The sequence below is a fragment of the Parus major genome, chromosome 28 (genome assembly GCF_001522545.3).
Source record: "Parus major isolate Abel chromosome 28, Parus_major1.1, whole genome shotgun sequence".
Lineage (NCBI taxonomy): Eukaryota > Metazoa > Chordata > Aves > Passeriformes > Paridae > Parus > Parus major.
Window position 1 is genome coordinate 4,476,285 of NC_031797.1, and position 11,478 is coordinate 4,487,762.

The 11,478-nt window shown below is 50.6% G+C and overlaps 1 long non-coding RNA gene and 2 other non-coding genes across 3 annotated transcripts; 2 read left to right on the top strand and 1 right to left on the bottom strand.

The window, feature by feature from the left end:
- Positions 1-34: 34 nt before the first annotated feature.
- Positions 35-8,321, top strand: LOC107215519. Its single transcript, XR_001525171.3, has 3 exons — positions 35-225; positions 2,336-2,409; positions 4,110-8,321. It is a non-coding gene; the product is annotated as an uncharacterized LOC107215519 (long non-coding RNA).
- Positions 494-565, top strand: TRNAG-UCC. Its single transcript has one exon. It is a non-coding gene; the product is annotated as a tRNA-Gly (tRNA).
- On the bottom strand, positions 936-1,008 carry TRNAV-CAC. The gene has a single exon. It is a non-coding gene; the product is annotated as a tRNA-Val (tRNA).
- Positions 8,322-11,478: the final 3,157 nt, after the last annotated feature.

Below are 11,478 nucleotides of genomic sequence, written 5' to 3' on the forward strand. Positions count from 1 at the left end.
GGGAGCGCGCGCGCGGCGGGAGCGCGCCCGGGCCTCACGGGAGGAAGCACTGCCTCTGGCGGGGGGAGGAGATGCCTGCGGGAGTACGGAGCTATTAGAAAATCACAGAGAATAGATTAGGTGTTGGAAAAGACCTTTGAGGTCATCGAGTCCAACCTCTGACCGATAGTCACCTTGTCATCCAGATCACGAAGCTAAATCTGTCCTTAAACACCTCCAGGGACGGTGAGTTTGCCGCCTCCCTGGGCAGTCCCTTCCAATGTCTTCATGGAGAGGGTGGGCACAGAGAGAACTGAGGCGGATACAGGATAAAAAAAGCAAGGAGAGAGGATTCTTCCTCGCCCTCAGAGATGGGCCCCTAGTTCAGCCTTCACTGGGGCGGCTGTGGAGCTATGATCATCTTTCCCGTGTGCTTTATCTCCTGTTCCGGGAGAATGGTTGGGTCGGGCTGGGTGATGTTGCTGAGGGAAGCCGAGAATAGCTGTATCAGCGGGCGTTGGTGGTATAGTGGTTAGCATAGCTGCCTTCCAAGCAGTTGACCCGGGTTCGATTCCCGGCCAACGCAAGTTCGCGTTTTTTCTTCCTCGTATGATCTTTTTTTCCCCGTGTTTCTCACCGATCCGAACCGAATTGGGATGCACCGGCACGCGGAGCGCCCGCCCGGCTGCGCTTTGCCCGCTTGAGCCCTGGCGGGAGTCGGGCGCTGCCCAGTGATGGGGCGCACGGTGCCGGTTACTTCTCTTCCCAACCCGTGATGGAGGCCCCGAGCTGTCAGGAGACGGCGGGGAAATAAATATATAAATAAATAACTAACTCTGAATTAAAAACAAAGCAAAACAAAACAAAATAAAAAAAAACACATACAAAAAAACCCCAAAACTACAAAGAAAGAAAACTGCACAAAAAAAGCACCCCGAAATACGAAAAAAACCAGGTGTTTCCGCCCGGGATCGAACCGGGGACCTTTCGCGTGTGAGGCGAACGTGATAACCGCTACACTACGGAAACCCGCCATGGGAGCAGCCGCCCAGTGATTGCTCATGTTCCCGCCATGGCGGCTGAGGGGACGCAGACCTCCCTCACGGCAATCTCAAAATAAACCTCCCGCAAATCCCTGGAAGGGCCGTGCGGGACTCCCAGTGATTATCATCAATGACTAATTTGAGTTCCCAGAGACCCGCTGGTCTCAGGAGACAGCTGAGGTGCGTGTCCTGGGGGGCGTTTTGGGGGTCCCCTCAGAGACGACACAGCTCCACAGGGAGGTTCCCGCTGAGGGGGCGCAGGGCGCTGCTGGAAAAATCTCTTTTCCCTAAGGCAGCTGCCAGCAGATGTCGGTAGAATAGTGGCGACAGGGAGTGGAGCTCTCTGGAGAGCCGCCCGGGAGGGACAGGATCCGCCTGGCCCAGGGGACAGGGGCTGGAAGAGGAACGGCCCCCAGGCCTGACTGGTTTGAATTGGAAGGACTTTAAATCTCATCTCATTCCACCCCCTGCCATGGGGAGGGACACCTTCCACTGTCCCAGGATTCTCCAAATCCCATTCAACCTGGACTTGGACACTTCCAGGGATCCAGGGGCAGCCACAGCTGCTCTGGGAATTCCATTCCTGGGCCTCAACACCCTCAGTCAAGAGCTGGCAATCCCAGATAGTTCTAAGTTTGTTCCTCATACCCTACTGAAATGTTAACAACTTACTTAATGGCAATCTTTCTCTTTTTGGTATAACCTCAGCCCTTGGAATCAGGTGGTAACATGAGAATTATGTTTTCCTGTTTTCTTTTCTTTATTGAAGTGTATTTTATGCTCTGCTGGCTGCAGAGAAAAGCTTAGAAGGGAGAAATTAATCATAAATCCAGATGAAAGCAAAAAGAACCTCACTTTTAGTAACACTTGCTCTTAATAAAATCTACTTTTAGTTTTACAATTTCATTTTACAGTTTTGTAGCTGGTCTTTTGATTTGGGGCCAAAAGGGGTAGAGAAGAGGTTGTCACATGTCCTTTAACTTCAGGGCTTGCCAGTGCTTTATTCTGATCTATGATAAGGATTATAATGTTACATCCAAGTCCATGACAAACCCAATGTCTTGGGACTTGTTTGCTTCGTGTTGTTGTTAAACATCCTGGAATGAAATCCTTTTTGCCTGTAGCTGGCAGAGCTGCAGAGAGGACTGGTCACAGCCTTTGCACTGAGCATCAGCTGAGTGTGCTGGGGCAGAGCTGATCAATAGCTGCGGGCAAGGTCCCCTCTCCCTCGAGCAGGGGGAAGTGGATCTGTGAGTGACCCAAGACCATCCATGGAAAGACTCAAACGCCTTGGGTTTTGTTTTCTTCTGCAGTCCTCTTTCAGCCTGGTGATGGGTGGAGAGACGAGCCGCAGAGCAGACAGCTCCAGGGAGGAAGCTCTTGGAAGGTACCTGTGTGAGGCAGAGGGAGGAATTCCATGAAAGATGTCGTGCTGTCGGTGTGAACTCCCAAACCCCCCTGGATCCCGCAGTGGTGCCTGGTTCTGGTAGCGCTGGGCTCTGGGAGCCCTGGGACACACCGAGTCGTGGGCTCTGGATGCTCCTTGCGTGGGCAGCCCTGGCTTTGGGGGCCCAGACAAAGCCTCCTCTTCTCGCTGGCTCCTGCTTGCTGGAATGGCTCCCGAGGATGTTCTGGCTTTTCTGACAAAGATCCATTGTCAGAGACGGCTCAAACTTTGCCCACAGGACAAAGATCCCGCAGCACTCTCCCTTCCAGCCCCTGACCTATCCCACTTCTTCCGCTCCCAGCACTTCCCACCCGTGTGACACTGCTGGGTGTGGGAGCCCCCTGTGCCTCACCCCCTCCCCGCGGACCGTCCCCAGAGCACGGGAAAGGACTGTGCCGGGGAAAAAAGAACCCGGGGGCTCATTTGGAGGTGAAGGCTGGATATTCTCCTCTATTATCACCAGCATCTGCCCTTTCTGAGCGAGGAGCCCTCCCCCAGCTCTCACCAGCGGCCGTGCTCGGCTTTGTTTCCCTGACACGCTGCGCTGGTTGCACAGTCCCATTCTCCCCTTTTCCTCCCTCCACTCCCAAAGCCTGCGTGGCAGTTCCAAGAGGGGAGCTGGAAGCACCGTGGAGCAGGAGAGCTGACAATCAGGGCCGGGAGACAACGCTGCGGTGCACAATACCCCCCCAATTAGCCATTCATTTCTTCTGCCTCTGAAATGGGGAGCACAGCCCTTGTGCTGGGAGATAAAACAAGAACGGCTTCAATAGCACTGATTTAAATTAGGTCAGGCTGGCTTTTGTGTGGCAGGGACCACACAATAGCTGTCACACGACGGTGGAGGGGAGCAGCATAAAGGAAAAGAGGCCAAGCAAGTGGCACAGATGCTGGGAGTCGGTGGGTGCTGGAACATCGCGGGGTGTGTGCGTGGGGATAGTGGAGGGGCAGACACTCGAGCAGCACGTGATGCTGAGGCATAAAAGGGGTGGCATGGGCAGCAGGGGACAGAGGGGTCACACACTGCCTGGGCAGAAACAAGCTCTGCCACACCACAGCCATGTGCCCCTGGGAAATTGGTCTTTACCCATAACTGGTTATGAGACAAAGGGGTGACAAGTTTTGGACTCCTCAGGACAAGAAGGATATTGAGGGGTTGGAGTGTGTCCAGGGAAGGGAACAGAGCTGACAAGGGTCTGGAGCAGCAGGAGCAGCTGAGGGAGCTGAGAGGGCTCAGCCTGGAGAAAAGGAGGCTCAGGAGAACCTTCTCTATTGTTGGGATGTCCTGTGCAGGGCCTGGAGTTGGACTGATGGTCCTTGGGGGACCCTTCCAACGTGAGGTATTCCATGAAGTGTGTTGCAACCCCCAGCATTACACAGTTTCCTTCCCCTCATAAATTCCCCAAAAGTCCATGCCTGGCTTGAACAGCTGGTGTGCTGTGAAATCCTGCACTGGCTTCTTTAGGGATGGGTGAGTTTGGGGAAATATCAGCAACTCCCTCAAAATGGTCTCTTAACTCAGGTTCTCAAAGCCATTAGAGAGAGGTCCTGGGGAGAGTTTTCTCAGAGGATGTGAGCACTGCAGCCTCGTCCCAGCTCTTCCCCCAGTTTCATTAATATCCTTATTGCTGTTTTTACAGTGGCAATGCAGATGTTCCTGTTTATCTGGCCATTGGAGGACATGAGAGCAACGTGCTCAGAGCTATCAAGAACCTGATCTTTTCAGCAAGCTGTTGTCATGTCTAAATGAATTTATCCAGGTAAATCCATATGCAAAGGAAGGGCAGGTAAGTTTAAAAATAAGAGTCCATTTCAAGTCTCCCAGGAATAAATGGATGGTCTTTTGTGCCCCAGATTGGGCTTTTATAGGTATCACTACTGCTACAGTTGGGCCAAAAACCAGTGGGGGAAATTGTGGGTGTGGAAAAGTTGAAAGACATAATCAGCCACTTAATTCTGTCTTTTTGGAAGGACAGCTTGATTTTCTTTTGCAGTTGCAAGAAAAAGCTGTAAACAAAAAAAAAACCAACTTAAGAAAAATGTTCATTGTATTACAAAGTTATAATTTGCATGCTAAAATTGCAAGTGTTATCATTTCTACTACTAACAGTAAAAAAGTAGGTGAGCCAAAGCACTGAGTGTGCCAGCCAGTGCCAAAAGGAGGAAACTAGGTTAAGCTGAAGTATCAGTTGTTCCTATTCCCCTTCATTTGTTTGTTCACACATGAATAATTTTTTTTCAATTTATTTATTTAATTTTAAAATACAAGACAGCTTAGAGCTACTCTGGGCCATCAGCTACAATGGCCTACATAATTCCCAGGCTGATTTAAACACACTGCTTCCCATGGGCACACACAGGCACAGGAATATTCGGTGGCCACCAGCTGATACTGGAAAGACAGGCACTAAAAATAAGTTGTCCTTTTTTAACAGTAAGTGTAATTAAGCACTGAAATAGTGCCTGTTGTAGGGAGGTGGCCCCGAAGGCACGGAGCCAAAGCAAGACATGTTGTTAAAAGGTATGTTGCCTTCAGCAGATGGTCAGAGCTCTGATGCTTGAAGCACCCAGTGAAATTATCCACCCAATTCCTGTAGGAAGCCTGTCTGGAGCAACTGTTACAGCCCTAATTTCTCTGAAAATACAAATATATGGTTGCTAGTTTTCACTGCTTTACAGCTATACTATTTGGTGTATTTTTAGCCGTTCAGTTGTGAGAACACAACAAAAACAGCATCAGCCCACTTTGGTTTGCATTATGATTTACTTTCTAAAGCCCACACTGCAGTGGAGACTGGAGGGGCCCAGGTACCAAAAGCAGTTTAACTGTGGTAGCACAAAAATGTGTTGTCTGTCAGGGGAGGGTTAGGTGGAATATTAGGAAAAGATATAAAGATATAAAGCACCCAGAGGGTGCTGGGGCACTGCCCAGGCTCCCCAGGGAATGGGCACAGCCACAAGGCTGCCAAGTTCCAGGAGCATTGGGACATCCCCCTGTCCCTGCACGTGGGGTGACCCAGAGGCAGAAGAGGTAGGAGTCCAGCTCTTGTGGTGTGATCATTGTGGGTTCCAAACAAGAAGACATGAAAGTTATATCTGATCATGTTATTAGTGCACACATCCATGCATGTAAATAAATCAGAACGTACAATTATGTGTGTATAGGTAGAGATTGTTATTCTCCAGCAAACGGCATCATCTGGGATGCTCCTGAGTTGTGACTGTGTAAATCCCAGAATTCCTGAGATGGCCCCTATAACCTGAAATGCTCATTGGAGTCCTTCAGTACTCCAACAACCCAAAATCCACTGCAGAAAATAATATGTTCTGCAGAAGATTGGTTCATTCCCTGAATATTTATTTGCTGGTTTGGGCTGGGGTATTTTTCTATTCTTATTATTACTATTATTTGTTTTGTTTATTTCTTCTCCTTTTATCAGCTCCAGCTGAGACAGGGGAGGGTGGGAGGAGGGTTTTGTTCCTCTGGAGATAACAGGAGGCTGTGCCTGTGCAGCCATGGTGACAAGATCCAGGGCTCTTTCTGGTTCCAAGCAAATTGTGCCCCACCCCTGGCTCCCAAGTAAAAGTGGGGCAGAGAAAGAAAGGAGCTTTTGTTTCTCAAGTGCTTCAGCTGTTACTTCTAATTAAGCAAAGAGCTCCAGTGCCTTCCCAGTCCCCAGCGAAGGAGGATGGAGTTGGGGCAAAAGGAGAACCAAGAGGCTGTGGCAGCTCTCCTCTTTCCAGCTGCAGCCTGGCTGGGTGACCTGTGCCATCCCAGCGCCTCGGATTCTCTGGCTGCAGGGGGAAGGAAAGAGAGAGCCCGAGCCCAGCACGAGGCCAGATGGAAACGACCACCCTGCTGTTCAAGGTGTTATTATCGGTTTAGTGCAGTATGTTCCCAGCTTCCCAGACATGCTGACTATCAGCAAATTGCTCTTTCCTTCTCCACCTTTCCCCGGATGCCATCCCCTCCTGTCTGAGATGCCAGCCCTTGCTCTGAGGTCTAACAGCATTTCTCCAACCTCCCCAGTGTGCCTCTTTTTGAGCCCTGCTGGCATCGCCAGCCCCTGCCCAGCTCTGCAACAGGGAACACAGCCTGTTCCACAGCACTGCACGAACACGGGAAGGACTGCCAAGAGGAAAAGAGGGTGGAGATGTGGAGAGAGAGAGAGAGAGAGAGAGAAAAATATGAATGTAAAGAACAGGAACACTCAGGAAACCAACAGCCCACAGACTCAAGGTCCAAGCCCTGGCTCAGTTCTAGAAGTTGTCCACCAAGGAGTGAAGGAGCCCTCCAGGCCACGGCTGCTCCTCTGTGCGCACTGAACTCCATTGGATCTCTTCAGCCTGGGATCTCACACAGAGAAGTTGAGGGCTTCACTCACAAACAGATGGTCTCCCTCTTGGGCCCCATCTGCCAGGCAACACTGGAGCAGTTGGTCTCTGCAGTGCTGAGCAGAATCTTGTTTACTTTCCCCTCCCATCCCCAAGGTGATCGTGGGGTAACCCAGGCCTGCTGTTTCAGCCCAGATTTCCAGGAACAGTCAGGAACTCCGAAGTGCAGGAGGGTAACCCAAGAGCAAGAGAGGGCACGTGGCATCGGCCAGACCTGATCTCTGTCACCATTCAGTGTTGGAAAGATGGAGCAGCACCTGGCAGCTGTCCCTTTTCCCCCCTCAGGACACAGAGTCCACCAGGGATGCAGGGAAGTGTCTCCTGAGAGCATTAAGGACACACAAAAATGGCAGGTGACACCAGCTCTCCTTGAGCAGCACCAGCTAAGATTGCTGCAGCATGCATGAGAAAAGAACTTTACTTCTTCTCTGGGTTCTGCTGCTGGGACTCTGTGTCAAGGACTGGAGGATATCACCTATCCATGCACCAGCCCATGTTTTCCAGAGACCTCGGCCCCAGCAGCCAGAGCAGTGAGGTCCTGCTCTCTCAGGTTGCCAGGTTAGGCAGTCAGTGCTCTAATGGTGCTCGCTGAGCAGAGGGCACGGAGCACCACTTTATCCCTCCCCCGAGGGTTCCCATCCGCAGCGGCTCCAGCCGGGATGCTGCCGGTGGCAGCTCCACTCTAATCAGCCCCGAGGCAGGAAGTGGAAACTTTCTGCTTGCAGCCACTTAGTTTCATTAGAAGCATCACGAGAGAAAACGGGGCCTCAGGTGGGGCAGGGAGATGCAGAAGGTGGGGAGAGGGGTTTGCAGCCTGTTTGTGGTGGCACTTGGCATGGCAGCTTCAGCTGGAAAGGGGGCAGAGACAGCCCGGAGCTGGGGCCTGTCACCCACACTGGTCAGAGCTCTGGAGCTCGTGCAGCTGGGTGAAGTGATTGTTGCAGGATATATTATCCCTATCACTGCAAAGAATTTTTCCCCATGTCTAGCCTGGCTCTTCCTTGTTCAACACAAACGTGGTACTGTTCAGAGGTGGAATATTAAGCACAGGAGTCACTGCCTAATCATGTATTGATTTCAGTGGAGCTGAGCTCGATGAGAGGAGTCAGCCCGGCCTTGCTCCATGCGCCTCGTGCCCCAGGAGAATGTTTTGTGTGAGACTGAATGCCTCTGTAAGTGCCTCTCAGTTCCCTGCTCATTGAGAGCTGTTCTGCACAGACACTTTGGAGCAGGGGGGACACAGGACCCTGGAATCACATTTTCTTTTGGCAAGAGGGGTTTTTACCTCAGTCTCCCTGGGCAGTGTGCATGGTGGGGCTGTCAGTTCTCCTGAGCAGGACTAAGAGCCCAGCCAGGCAGGAATTCTGCCACCACCAGCAGCCCTCTACCCCTTGCCTCCCATTTCACTCATGTCCTCACCCAAGAGCAGAAATAAACTCTCAACTGCTCACCTCTAAGCCTGATTTCCCTGCTTACATTTTTCACTTAGCTCAAATAAAGCAACACATTCAGGAATTGGACTTGATGATCCATGTGGGGCCCTTCCAACTCAGGATATTCTACATTCTGTGCACTCTGATGACTTTGGGAGAGGCCCATGGCAGGGACAGAGCTGGCAGGATAAATAAGACAGGAAAAAGCGACCAGGAGAACAGAGTTCATATTCCTGAAGTCTCATTCATGAAAAAGTATTGCCCCTTGTTTCTGGTTTGTGCCTCGTTTGTGAACACAGATGTTCTGTTACTCCCACATGGATGAGCAGTTGTTTTCATGTGAGCTCCTGTCCATCTTCCAGTTTCAGGTTTCATTTGTTAGCCTTGGAGATTTCAGCAGCAATAATCCTGTTTGGAGACACCCACGCAGTTCTGCAGGAGCTCTGCCCTGGGATGGAGAGGAGCTGGGTCAGGGAATGCAGCAGCCAGGAGATGGAGCAGCTTAGCTCCTCAGCACAGAACAGGAGCAGGCTTGGGAGAGAAAGGCCAGGCCCTTACAGGGCTCTTGTCCCTGATGGAACAGATGTGGCAGCTGCTTTGTGCCGCAACTGCTGCGTGTTTGCGGAGTGGCCAAAGGACTCCCCGGGCTGTGCCTCGGGCTGGCACATGGGGCCTTTCATTTTCCTCAAGGGCTCTCGAGGAAGAGCTCATTGTACCTGCTCGGAATGAATTCTGCCAGTCCCCAGCCTGCTCATGGACTCCCTGTGCTGGGGTTCAAGACATGCCTTTCATTTTTTTCCTTCTGTCTGGGACAAATGATATCCGGGGATGGAGCTGCATCGACAGCCAGGACCTGATCCAAGAGAAGACCTGACTTGGAGCCTCCAGGAATTGAATTTTCCAAGTTTCCCTGCAGCAGCTGCTGGCTGACAGCTTTGTCCCATTCCCTGTTTGCACAGCCCCTGTTCCTCCAAGCTCAAGGATCCCCCTTTGTGCCCCATCAGCTGGAAGTGCTGTTCTGTTTGGGGCTACCTCAGAACTGCTGGCACAACAGAGCTGTTTCGGTTCTGGCTGAGCACTCAGCATCTGAGCTCTCATGTGGTTGGAGCCCATTTTTTTGCAAGAATGAAAACAGTGGATTAATGAGCTGCTTGTGGCTAATGTGCAGGGTTTCTCAGAACTGGTGCTATTAGAGCCCAGCGTCATGTAGGAGGTAAATGGCAGCACACGGTGAATAAAGCAGTGATATAATAGGTTTAAGTAGTCCATTTCCCTTTGGAGTGTTACTGATAACAGGCCCAAATGCATACAAGACCATTCCCTTAATGAATAAGACTGCTCTCTAGCAGAGCACACACTGCAGCGCCTCACAAGGGGTTTATTTTTCATCATTTTCATCCAAAACAAGGCTTGTGTGTTTGAGTTGGAGTGGGGTGCAGGGAGGACTGTAAACATGGTCTGACTGCTCCACAGGAGACACGTCCTTATCCCAGTGTGCTGGCCCTGGATATAACCAGAGGAAGATACTCAGGACAGGTCACAAAGGTGGATAAAGAATAAGGCTTCTCCCACTCACAGTTTTGTAGCTTCCAGCAATCTGTGGGGTCTGCTTGGATGTTGCATCCAAACTATTAAGTTTAATCATCACTGATAGACCAAACCTCCATAATCTTGTCTAAAACCTTTTGAACCTATTTATATTTTCAGGCTACAAGATATCCTGTGGCAAACAAGCTCCAAAATTTAATTATGTGCTGTGTGAAAAAGCAATTCTTATTGTTTGTTTTAAACTGGCCTGGTAATTTCACTGGGGCACTGACTCCTCGTATTGTTAGAAACAGCATCTAAAATACCTGAGGGAGGTAGAATCCCAGATTTTATTGGAAGGGCATGTGATTATGACTTCTATGTGTTAAAAGCACTTCTGAAAATGGAGCATAGGTTCTACTTTTAATGCTTATGGAAATATTGCCTCCAGTGCTCTTGTTTGCTCTTCAGCTTGTTTTCACTTATTTAATTTTTTTCCCTTAACCTCTCTTTACAAGCTGCCCTAGTCCCTGACAGATCCAGTTCTCAAGCTCCTTGTTTACTCTCTTTGCATGGGCTTTATTTTTTACAATATTCTCCTTTTAAGTGGTGCAGCAGCCGAGAGTCTCTTGCGGGAGCTGTGAGCACAAACCCCAGCAAGGACAGGCACACGCCTCGCAGCGACCTCTTCCTCCTCATTATGTTTGTGATGGTCTCAATGTCACCAGTTCAAGCACAGGCACACGGGGGTCAATAAAGGCAGGAGAGCCATCCCCACTCCCCCGAGGCGCCAGCGACTCTGCCGCTCCTTGATTGTGTCTTTGGCAGACACCTCATTAAAAGTGGGTTATTCCACACAAACATCCCCTTGTCCTTTCACAGGCGTAATCTGAGCGTGGAGGGAGAGCTCAGCCCCACACCTCAGTGTCTGAGTCTGTCCAGACCTTGACTCTAACGAGCTGCTGTTCATTTGTAGCCTTCTCTGCCCTTCCTGGGGTTGTACTTTCCTGCTGCAGCCTTAACTTACTGGCTCACAGGCAGTTTTGATTTTGCCTCCAGCTACTAGAATGAAAATTAACATTACCCAAACCAAACCCAGGACACTGCTCTTGCAAATCCTTTGGTCTTAGTCCAAATAACATTTCTCCTCAGTCGGATACTCCTCCTGCATGAAACGTTCCAAGGTATAACTGAGTTAACAGGTACAGGAGCCAGACTCTGAACCTTTCCCTTCCCATCATGTAAACAGTTCAGTGGGAGGTGTCCCTGCCCGTGGCAGGAACTGGGTGATCTTAAAGGTCCCTTCCAACCCAAACCATCCTGTGATCCTCTGTCCTGCAGCCCCCTCCTGCTGTGCTCAAAGCTGTGGTTCTGCCTACTCTCTGCACTGCAGAGAGCTTTGCAGAACTGCCCGTGCCTCAGTTTCCCTTTGTACTGAAAGGTTTGTAGGTAGATTTGGCAGTACTGAGTTAACAGTTGGACTCAGTGATATTAGAGGTCTTTTCCAACTTAAATTTGCGTGTGTGGCTCTCTGGTCAGTGTGCGAAGAGGCAGGGATTGCAGGCAGGGATTGCAGACAGGGGTCGCAGGCAGGGATTGCAGACAGGGGTCGCAGGCAGGGGTTACAGGCAGGGGTTACAGGCAGGGATTGCAG